The sequence below is a fragment of the Aricia agestis genome, chromosome 12 (assembly GCF_905147365.1).
Source record: "Aricia agestis chromosome 12, ilAriAges1.1, whole genome shotgun sequence".
In the NCBI taxonomy this organism is placed as follows: Eukaryota; Metazoa; Arthropoda; class Insecta; order Lepidoptera; family Lycaenidae; genus Aricia; species Aricia agestis.
Genome location: NC_056417.1, coordinates 946,849 through 959,271, shown reverse-complemented (window position 1 = coordinate 959,271; position 12,423 = coordinate 946,849). Strand labels below are relative to the sequence as shown.

Below are 12,423 nucleotides of genomic sequence, written 5' to 3'. Positions count from 1 at the left end.
CATTATATATTATGTCTATGATTGCTAAATTGCTACTCTTTAATTTCTTCACTTTCTTGACAGATTGTACTTTGTACCATCTTTGTACTGTTTGTAGTAGTCTATCTACAGGTTCAATGAAACTTGCGTTAGAAGTTTTTTCATCTTTTGATCCAACGTAGAAAACATAATAATAATATCACAATTCACTACAAAAATCGTTCTGGGGCCGGGTAAACGAGAGTTGGGTGCCAAGTGCCACGGAGCTAATAATTATACTACTATACAGTGTGTAACAAAAGTAAGTGATAATACTTTAGGGTGTGTACCTTATAGAGAGTTCACTGTGAAAGTAGCAGCTCTGAAAAACGATTTTTTTTCACTTTTGTATGGGCAAGGGCCCGAGCGTCACGAGTTTCCCCATACAAAAGTGAAAAAAAAATCTGGTCTTTCAGCGCTGCTACTTTCAAAGTGAACTATCTACAAGAAACACATACACACCCTAAAGTATTATCACTTATTTTTGTTACACCTTGTATTAGCTCCATGCCAAGTGCCAACTAAACTCCGATTTTTGATTCAAGATCAAAAAAGCTACGACAGTATGTCACTGTCAAAGGTGTCAAAGTGACATAAATGTCATTGTCAAGTGAATATTTCAGGTTTCGTCAACCTTTTTGCAATACCTATGTTACTTTATTTATTATCGGCATTACTGGTCAACATAATGATTAAACAAGGTTTTTGTCAAATAATCCTTATTGATACAAGCTTTTATATTAAAATTAATGGTTTTTACTAGAACCCAGATGACACTCTTACATCTTAGTCTAAATAGGACGTCTTTTATGTTTGAATAGCATTCGTCCCTCTCGCACTTACATAGTTTACACTTTACACTTTACAGCATAGGACAAATGCTGCTGTAAAACATAATATAAGACATAATTTTATCATTTTAATACTAAGGATAATATGACAGGATAAACAATATCATGGTGTCATGACCGAAAAAAAATGGCAGTGATAAGTTACGACCATAATGCGAGCTACACACAATTTTTCTGCTATTTTGTAAATTAGGTACATGTATATTTAATTATTTATATTATATTAAGTATGTTACTTTAGCCTGTAAATTATTGCACCAAATGTTATGAATACCTGAAGTGATACCAGTAAAATACCAGGTATACTACCAAAAATTACGAATGTTTATGATTTTATCACGGCGTTTTGTATTTATGTAAAATAAAATAACTCAGGTTACTTATTTAAATCATCTGATTAAAATTATTAATAATTAAATTATCTAAGCCTTGTTTTTTAGAAAAAAGTAATATACTGTTGCACAAATATTTTATTGCAGTGGCAATATTGTAGTATTTTTTTTTGATTTTGAATTAAAAATCGGAGTTTAGGTAAATTCGTTCAAAGTTCAAACTGGGCAAAAGAGATATGTAATCTGTCTAGAAAGTGAAGAAATTAAAAAGTGGCAACATCGTAGTGTCATCCCTTTTTTCTTATATTGATTTGAAACTTTGGGACACTGATCTCCATTAAACAAGTACGCTTAGTTCCAGTTAAATTGCGATTAACTGTATTGTGATTAGTCGCGATATTATTAATATTTTCGATAGCAGAGTACTATAAAAATTTATAGGGTTTGCAGGCACGTTTAATTTAATCGAATTTCATCTTATTGCGTACTTGTGTAATGGAGGTCAGTGCTTGGGGATGCCGCTATGATGTTGCCACTTTTTAATTTCTTTACTTTCTTGACAGACTATAAATTTGGTAGGAAAATATTTTTTTTTGAATTCAACCAAAATGTTTTAGACTGGTAAAATATATCTTCAAAGATTTTTCGAAGACGACGGGGAAGGAAATGTCAGCAAGTGACATTTGATCTTGCGACCATTGACGGTTGACCAATAGCGACCAATCGAATTTCAGAAAAGCTGCCTGCCTGCCTCGAATTTAAGCACCGAGACCAGCTGCTGCCAGCTTGTGTTTTGCTATGTAGTTGATCTAGATTCTAGAAAGTAATCGTGTTTATTTTCTTAAATTGCATAGCTTTTTCGCGAATTATCTGATTATTATTCGCATAAAATAAATAAGAGTTTGTTTTAGTGTAACAATAGGTTATCCTCATTTCTCAGTAATCGAAATCAGTGCCTACCTTTTAGACTTTACAAGGAATATTTGTTTGATATAAGACGTCGTTTATAATATTATATTGTTGAGTGTTTAATGTTTTACCCGAGTTCTGCAATGGTCCGAGCAGTTTTCTAGCACTGTCCAGAGTGTCACAGCGATTTGGTGAGTATTTTTTTTATCACACCCACATCACACCATGACATTTACAAATAATTCGTATTGGTTATGTACCACTAATGTACCTATGCGAGATTAACTTTTCATTTCATTACATAAGAGTGCTTTGAAATCTCTTTGTTATTGGACTAAAAGCCTCTGCTTTGGTTACTTTTGTCGCGTGCGTTCCATATAAATAATGTATTTCTTTCTAAGTCATACCTAATGTTGGTTCTAAACAGACCACATTTTAGTTAAAACTTTAAAATATTATGCTGTATTCATAAAATGACAGAAGATTTTGTTACAATATTACTCTACCAGGTCTACCAGGGTATAAGTTATTTTCTTTATTGAAGCATTCTTCGAGAGGTGTGCTGGGGGTGGTTACTTTTATATTATGATTATAATTGAGTAGGTTATCTTTAGCATGTGGTTGTGCTTTTTTTGTGATGTGTCTGTCTTCCTTATGTTTAAGTGGGGTTAAGTATTAGTCCAACTCTGCACACTTGGACTTACGCTGTAGCTCTTACTCGGCATTTTATAGAGACGTGGCCTCTAGTATGCCACATCCCACCGAGGCTTAACCGACTCCCCCCATTAAATTTTTTTAATGAGATTAACACATTAATTTTTTTTAATGAGATGAAAATAGTTTAAAAATAAAGTGTCTGTCTGCATGTTATTTTTAGTTCTTTACACAAAAATTCATGAATCTTTTAATTATATTAAACATCTTTTACTTATATTAAAATCTAAATTATAAAAACGTGGCTGTTACATACGGACAGACTTACAGACAGAACTAGCCTATGGCTTGATAGACTACATATCTGAAAACTCCAATTCTCTGATTTCCCATATTTTATCAGAATACTATTTGCTATTTTTATTTTATTTATGCTGCATTGAAACCATATTAACAACAATTTTTACAAAAAATTTAACAAATTATCGCATTGTCATTAGCTTTTAATACTTAGTATGCAAAATTTCGCATTAATGAGACTACTGGAGATAGATTTACCGTGGGAGAGCCATGCTTCGGCACGAATGGGCCAGCTTGACCAGAGAAATACCACGGGCTCACAGAAAACCGGCGTGAAATAGGGCTTGCGCTGTGTTTCGCCGAGTGAGTGAGTTTACCGGAGGCCCAATTTCCTATCAGCTTATTCCCTTCCCTTCCCTCTCGTACCCTATTACCCTATTCCCTCTTAAAAGGCCGGCAACGCACCTGCAGCTCTTCTGATGTTGCGAGTGTCCATGAGCGACGAAAATTGTTTACCATCAGGTGACCCGTTTGCTCGTTTGCCCTCTTATTTTATATAAAAAAAAGGTAAAAATCGTGCTCAAAGATTCCGTTACATGGTTATGCGGTTATGCCATGGAATCTGAGAAGAAATGGAATTCTCTATACCAACAATACATTACAGAATTCCATTTCTTCTCAGATTCCATGGCATCACTTCCTTTCGCCTTTTCTGGGCATCAAATACATACTTTTATGTCGGTAATGCGCAATGCAGCTGGCGATAATTCAGTCCGAGATTAAGCATATAGGGCACGGCGATCATAAATCCAAAATGGCCGTGCCGGATATCCGGGGAGAGACAGGATCAATGACCCGCACTGCGGCCTATGCACAGGTTTTTGCCCTATTGGGGTTATCCATACTAATATTACAGATGCCAAAGTGTGTCTGTCTGTCTGAAACCTCTTAACGCCCAATCCGCTAAACCAATTCGGCCGAAAGGTATGGAGATACTACTCGACCAAGCCAACTAGACGACTGTCAAATCATGCTCTCTCGCACTTATGCATTGCCAGCGACGCGCGTAAGTGTAAGAGAACACGCTTTGACATTCGTCTGTGTGTTGGTCGAGTGGTACTTTGAGTTCCGGGAAAGGATACTTTTTATACAAACGAATGTAAACGAATTTTGGCGCAACGGAGTAGTGGGCGTATTTTTTTTTAAGTGAAATTAGGGGGCAAGCCAGCAAACGAGTCACCTGATGGAAAGCAACTTCCGTCGCCCATGGACACTCGCAGCATCGGAGAGCTGCAATTGCGTTGCCGGCCTTTTAAGAGGGAATAGGGTAATAGGGGATGGTAATGAAGGGAAGGGAATAGGGGAGGGTAGGGAAGGGAGGGGAATAGGGGAGGGAATACGGTAGGGGATTGGGCCTCCGGTAAACTCACTCACTCGACGAAACTCAGCGCAAGCGCTGTTTCACGCCGGTTATCTGTGAGAACGTGGTATTTCTCCGGTCGAGCCGGTCCATTCGTGCCGAAGGACGGCTCTCCCACGTATCTACATCGTCATCTACATAGTTTTCGATAAGTATGAAAAGATAGCTCGAGACTTCCAGTTTACCTACGAGGATGATTTGGAATGCAGCATGGAATATGGATGATATTGTCATGTGGGCATAGATACGAAACTTCACTGTCATAAAAACTATGTTGCATTCGTTTCCGCCTTAAGAGAGGCTATGTTACTTTCACTCCTACACGCGGCGGTCTACTCTCCCTTCGTCTTACGAATTTTCGATCAGGTCGCTGACGTAAGTTTAACATTTTTACTCCCAAAAAGCGTGTAACATTGCCGCTAATGAAGATAGCACCTAAAATTACATCAGCGATAATATTCAGATCACAGTAAAATGTAATGCTTCGTATAAGCTATTTCTTTGTTTTGTAGGTTATGAATGTTAGTCATTATTAAATTCTGTGTTTTAAAATACATAAATCAGCGAATAAAATTTTTGGGTATAAAAATGTTCTATGAAAGGAATAACCTAAAAGTTTACACCTATCTAATTCGAATCAGCGGTTATGTAGATTTTGACTGTACACTTTTCATCAATTTTTCGAACGCTAAGGAACTTTAGCTATGTCCACACTGTGCACTTTCATCTTCAATTTTCGTCATCATCTTTCATATTGGTGCATTCAATAATTGAATGCGTCAAGGAACGCAACGCCAATATTGTCATTTTTGAAGTTTTGGATACGGTCAGAGGGCATGCGTCGCGGGCATGGCACGTTCGCTGTTGACTGCGCTATAACGCATGCCCTTGAACAGAAAAAGGCACAGTGTGGACAAAGCTATTGAACACTAATAAAACACAATTTTTCGTGCAATTTTTCCACTTTATTATTATATATTCGCATATGTAGTGGAAAAAGTGCACAAAAATTGTGTTTTATTAGTGTTCAACATGAATTTTCACCAAGAACCGACAGTACACTCAATCACAATATACTAAGGAACTTTCTCAAAAATAGTTATAACAGTTTGAATAACAATTTGGAGTAACCCAAGCGTTTAATACAAAGAAGCCATGTCCAACACTTAAATCCTATTACACGTAGACGTTTACCATATTTTGTGACTACATTATCAAACATTTTATGTACCGAATCATAGAGAAGAATCCGTTCAGTAGTTTTAGAGATCGCGACGTAAATCTTTTCCGCGATATCGTGAGTACGGCGCTAAAAGAAACTTGTTTTTATCATTTCTTATACTTATTTTATGTAGACAACTAGACCGACACGGCTAACTAGTTAGCTACTTATAACATTTAGATATATCTAATGGCTTTAAAGTTTTAATTACTTATATAATATTAATTAAAACTTTAAAGTCATTCTACTATCTTAATGTCAAATAATGTAACTATAATACCGGTTTTCCTACCAAACTACCAAATTAGTATTTCATAAAATGTCGAATCTTTTGACTTTTCATGAGATAGGACATCATTTAACATGAAACGAAGAGGCCGAGTCAAGAGCCACGCTCTAAACCACTGGACTACGGAGGCGTTTTTAGGCGGTCTTCTGTAAACAGTTTTTAAGTGCCTTTATTAATTATTTCTCGTTGAATAAGTTCTAGTCTATTTGTGCGTTGCAGGTGTTATAAATAGACAGATTGTGTGCACCCCTACAGCCCTAGGGCTTCGCTAAGTTACGACAGAAGGCGCCTAAGTACAGGTAGAGAAATAGTGTTGACTATTGTTGATTTAATATATTTTAGTCGAGATACAGGGCTAAATCCGTTTGAACTAATATTGTTAATGCTGAAGTGTATCCGTTCGTCTGTTATCTCTTCACGCCCGAACCGCTGAACAAACCGATTTTGTTATAATAATAGCTCCCACACCGGTTTCGGTGACAGTGGCTGGTTTCATTGAAACCAGGCCAGCTACGCAGGAGTAATTTTATAATGCCCAAGTATGTGCGCAGTACACAAGAGCACTCTCTATTCCTTTACTCTCATAACTCAGTGGGACGGAAGACCGACACGACCGGCGAGAGATCAGGCGCAGGACCGACTTTTTACATGCCCATCCGACGCATGGATCATCTTACTTGTCAGACAATCAGGTGATCAGCCTGCATTGTCCTAACCAAACTTGGAAATAACATGTTTCCAACGCGGGAATCGAACCCACGACCTCCGAGTCAAGAGCCGCGCTCTGTACCACTAGACCGCGGAGGCGTTTTGTTATGGAGATAGCTTGAGTCCCGGGAAAGGATATAGGATACTTTTTATCCTGGAAAAAATGTACGGTTTCCGTGCGATAAACTAATTTTTACGCAACGGCATTGCGGTCGTCATCCAGTTACCAGTATTATAATCTTATTATGTTACATGTTGTATGGATATCAAATATGTACATATAATCAACTTCCAAAAAAGAGGGAGAAAATTTAAGTTCGACCTTAAAAAAATACGTAGATTTTTTTTAACAGTTAATTTTTCACGGAAACTAGAAAAAACTATGTTGCATACAAATTATACAACACGTGCAACTAACATAGTGTTTTCCTCTATTATTTTAAATAAGCGTAAAGGTGCGAAGTAAATCTTTCAGTAATAAAATACAAAGAACACGTAACGACCTTAGACCCACATGTGCCAGTCTAGAGTTAAAGATTCCATTAGTTAAATTATGTTACCTACCTACGTAGGTACTCTGTATTACTACTCTACTATCTGTACTCTCTTTTATACGTCCTTCGTACATATTATATGAAAATGAGAGCTTATACAGAATTTTAAATAATCTAGATTAATTGTTTTTAGAAAAAGATGGCCCCGTGCGAGTTTCTTACGCCGGTTCTTCTCGCCGGGTTAGTTCCCGAACCGGTGGTAGGCATCTGTGTAGCCCCGACGTTCAGAGAATATTTGAAAAAATTTATTCTGAATAAAAAATTTTGAGTTTGAGTTTGAGTTTGAGTTCAACTAGTTTGTAGACCGTGCTTCTGAGTTTTAGCTGGCTAAAGAGTAGGACGAACATTTATTAAACCGGAACTGCCTTTTTTACAAACGCGAAAGAATTTAAATGTATTTTGTATTCGAATCACATAGTAATAAGATACCAATATTTTCCTGTGCGCGAGTGAAAAGAGACAGGCATATAAATAGGTCAATGGACGAATTGCTTCCTGTCCTGCGACTGGATATTCGACAAATTATTACGGAAGAAGTAGAGCAAAAAGAGCAATTTATGTGCTCTCCAATTAAGAGCAATTGCCTAGAAAGGTTCAGAATGTTCCGAGAAAAAGACGATGTACCTTGAACACAATTAACCGTTTATAGTTCTCATTTCGTCTATAGTCTATACAGTCGGTTAGATTACTTGCATTTAAAAATGTTTTTGACTTATTTTCAGTAACATTTTCTTTCTTGTTTTGTGTTGATGATTTGTTGCTCCCCAAAGTTTTCATTGTAATATAATTTAAAATTGTAGGTGACACTTAGCAATGTTTAGTGAAAATGGGCGAAAATGCATCAGATAAATTGATGAGATAGGTCATAGGACCAAATTACGCAGGTTACCTGTGAATCAATTTTTCTGACGGTACACCGTACAAGCGCGGGTAAAAACCCGATAATGACGAGACAATATGATAGTAAACTTATGATAAAGGTTAGAACAATGCATAATAAAAGTAAATATTATGATGGCATAATGTTACACGCGTCTGACTGTACACGTGGAGGAAATGAGCGGTTTCTGTTGTTGCACCGCTTCCTATCTGCTGATCTCCTGGTAGTTGAGTAATATATTATATAAATCAGCTTTTAAGAAGCTCTTAACAGTTTCATTAGAGGGATTGATTACGTTAAAGATTGTAGTTGTGATGGTAGAGTCTACCTGGCGCTAAAGAAAAAATCCGTTATTAACCTATACCTGATCGCTGCATCTCACTTTTACTCATATTATGAGAAAATATACCAATGGTCAAAAAAATCTATGCGACACCCGAAGTTAAGACTGACTCGTACTGGAGTTGAGTTGGTGCAAGTTCATTTTCTCAGGAAGTGAACATACTCATATTTAGATTTCAAGTACATTAAACGGAAAATGTAAAGAAATATCATATCGTTGGCCTCAGATGCCCAGAGCTACTATTAACTACATCGAAAACTATTTAAGTTAAAAGAAAATTCGGTGTAATTTCAATTAACTCTGACCTTGACACAGCGTTTACTTACTACTAATGGAAATTTCCGAGCGCATAAAAAGTCCGCCTCGAAAAATATATAAATCATACCTTTTGTTTGAGGCTTCAACTCTCGTTTCGGTGGAAATAATTAATATGTTTTATGCGGACTTGTATGTACAACGTTTTGTGGAAAACGTAGCGAACAATGTCCGAATAAACTCTGAATAAAAACGAGCCACTTACTTAAGTTTTAATTAAAAATTATGAGCAGCGAAATGTTATGAATAAAATAATGAGCTCTAGGCCAATCTAGATGTAAATTGTAAATACCTTTTTGATTTAGGGCTATATTTCATCGGGGCACTATGACGGCGCAATCAATCGCCGCTACCAACAAAATGATAGCTCTACAGAGAGTAACTTGGTGTCTGTTTGGTTGTGCTCTATCTTAATATATATTTCGTTGGTAGCGGCGTCTGGCTACGTCGCTATGAATTTCCCATCTTCGATGGATGGATTGGAAACTGGGACTAGTGACCAGGACCAAATCCATCTATGACTCACTTTTGAAACAATACGTCTTTGACTCCTGAAATATCGAGTAGATGACTATTATCTGAAAAATTGTTGGCGTCAGTATTATAGGTATACTCTGAACTTGAACAAGAAACTCGTGGCTACAAGTGTCGAGCAAATTGTTTTTTTCTTCGGCGAGAAGAGCTCTTGAGCGTTGAGCAACTATCGAGCTAAAAATACCCACGTCCTCAGCCGCTCATTCCTCAGCTGTTTGCTGAAAAGTGAACGATTATTTTTAATAATTTTTAGAAACATGAGTGTTTTTTGTCGAGGATATTCTAAAATAACAGACCAACATTAATAATTTAATAATAATTAGGACATAGACGACCTCTGTGGCCTCAGTTGGTGGGCTGTTGGTAGCAGAAGCCGGGGGTCGCGGGTTTGAATTCCGCCGACGGAACAAAAAGTTTTCAAAGTTCCTAGGTCATGGATGTGTATTAAATATGTGTATCATATAATAAAAATCTTAAATATATAATATCTATAGTATAAAAGTATTAAATATATTTCCGTTGTCTGGTACCCGTAACACAAGTCCTTCAGGTACTTAGCACGGGGCCAGACTTACGTGGTGTGAAGCGTCCATAGATATTATTATTATTGATTAAGCTTTTGTGATCTAGCAGGGGAGAACATCATATTGTGTACGTGGTTGCCGGTTGGGTAATCTAGCGGTATACGGTCTACGCACTAAAACCACCTGCGGTTTGCCATCAATAACAGACCGTGCCCCTGTCAAACACAGGAATAATCTATTAATTCTAGCCTAGATTTACTAGAATATTAGAACATGAATGCCACTTAGACTTACACAAAATTCGCTTGTCACTCGGGGAATCCTTTCATTTGACTCCATTTAGTAAAATGGTGGTTAACATTCAGTCAGAAAGACAGACAATCACACTATTCATAATTACATAAAAAACAGCGCTTGCGCTGTGTTTCGCCGAGTGAGTGAGTTTACCGGAGGCCCAATCCCCTACCCTATTCCCTTCTCTACCCTCCCCTATTCCCTTCCCTTCCCTACCCTCCCCTATTCCCTTCCCTTCCTTACCCTTCCCTATTCCCTTCCCTTCCTTACCCTCCCCTGTTACCCTATTCCCTCTTAAAAGGCCGGCAACGCACTTGCAGCTCTTCTGATGCTGCGAGTGTCCATGGGCGACGGAAGTTGCTTTTTATCAGGTGGCCCGTTTGCTCGTTTGCCCCCTTATTTCATTAAAAAAAAATTGTATGGATTTATTACATTTTAACCCATTCTGCGATGTTGGATGTCCATATTGGATGAGAAGTACCGGCGTTTCATTTTTAGATTGCTCTGCAGTCTGCATCAAATTGAAACACAAAGGCTCCTAATAAAAGCGGTTAGGCCTATTCACAGACGGTGACCCAGTTGCCGGCTCCAATTTGTTAATGATACCTGATCCGCGGCTTACAGTTCTATGTCTATGACTAGATATTCCTCTACTTTTGATGAACTTTTCTAGAGTCGTTAGGTAGTTTTTGTTCCAAAATTCGAGAAATGATGGGATGGGATGGAACAGACAGTGAGCATAAAAGTAGAGAAAAATAGGATCCATTGTTACATGTAGGTACATTGTACATATCTTTTGCCATATTAAATCCATGTGCGGTCTATTTTCTAGGAAAGACCATGAGATGCAATGCCTAATGATTAATGAAGCCGAGTCTTTTTCGAGTAACTCTACTCATATTCTCTCCATTAGGAGAATATGAGTGGAGTTTTTTTTATGAAATAAGGGACAAACGAGCAAACGGGTCACCTGATGGAAAGCAACTTCCGTCGCAAGTGTCCATGGACACTCGCAGCATCAGAAGAACTGCAGGTGCGTTGCCAGCCTTTTAAGAGGGAATTGGATAATAGGGTAGGGGAGGGTAGGGAAGGGTAAGGAAGGAAAGGGGATTGGGGAGGGAAGGGGATTGGGCCTCCGGTAAACTTACTCACTTGGCGAAACACAGCGCAAGCGCTGTTTCACGCTGGTTTTCTGTGATATTTCTCCCGTGGTATTTCTCCGGTCGGCCGGCCCATTCCTGCCGAAGCTTGGCTCTCCCACGTTTAAGCTCTCTCCCACGTCATTACCACACGTTTTAGGTCATTACCTTGACTTGAATTAGCTCCAAAGTACATCTTACAAATTGTAATATGTAATTGGATTAACAGCGTAACTTTGAAACTGTTTAATATTAAAGTTTCCAACTGTTTGGCAACCGCACTCTCAAGTTTTCAAGTGCAGCTAACTCTGCCAAGATAATAGATTTTAATTATCGATGTTGGGAAACTAACAGGTAATCCTTGACGTTTGTAACAACGTATTAATGTTTAACGTTTTATAGGCTAGATGTTGTTTGTTCTGCCTTATGTCGTTTTGATTAACAAACATTTGTTTTTATCTCACAAATTCCCTTGAGACTTCTTCAAATGTCTTGACTCTTGAGAGTCTTGAGACATCTTCGGTACTAATATGTCTAGAAACAGAACTGAACCCTACTATGCCAATGTGATAATCTAGTTACGTTAATAATTACGCTCCAATCATAACAAACATGAAAATAGTATTCTCTTTTACTCAAACTTCAAACGACAGATAAAATAAAATAAATAAAATAAAAATAAAAAATTCGTGCCGAAGCATGGCTCTCCCACGTATGGTGAATTGTCGCAGTTAATTTATTTAAATTTTAAATAACACGCATTGTGAGTTTTTACGACGCGACGTCGTGCCGTGAATAGTAGCACGTTACGATGTCGCGACGTAGTTTTTTACGATGCTCGTCGTAGATTCCCACAACGCGACGTCGCATCGTGAAACGACGTCGCATTATGTTTATGTGTCTCTGTCCTAACAGGGCCATTTTGTTCGGCTAATGAGAATCCATTGTTGATTGTTGCCATGACTCACTACTGGGTGAATACTCGATAGCATTGTTATTAATTTGATACAAATTCGCAACATTCAACTGACATGCATTCCCATGGGCTGTGTAGAAATGTGCAGTATGAAGGTAAAAGTAAATTACACGCTTAATAGTAATTTTATATTTTTATGTAAAAAAATAATGAAATCACAC

The 12,423-nt window shown here is 37.6% G+C and overlaps 1 protein-coding gene across 1 annotated transcript in view; it reads left to right on the top strand.

Annotated features, from left to right (window-relative positions):
• Positions 1 to 1,943: 1,943 nt before the first annotated feature.
• Positions 1,944 to 12,423, top strand: part of LOC121732695 — a 51,021-nt gene continuing 40,541 nt past the window's right edge. The window contains exon 1 of the mRNA XM_042122646.1: positions 1,944 to 2,301. The gene's annotated coding sequence lies outside the window, so the exon portion shown is untranslated. The remainder of the gene's footprint in view (positions 2,302 to 12,423) is intronic.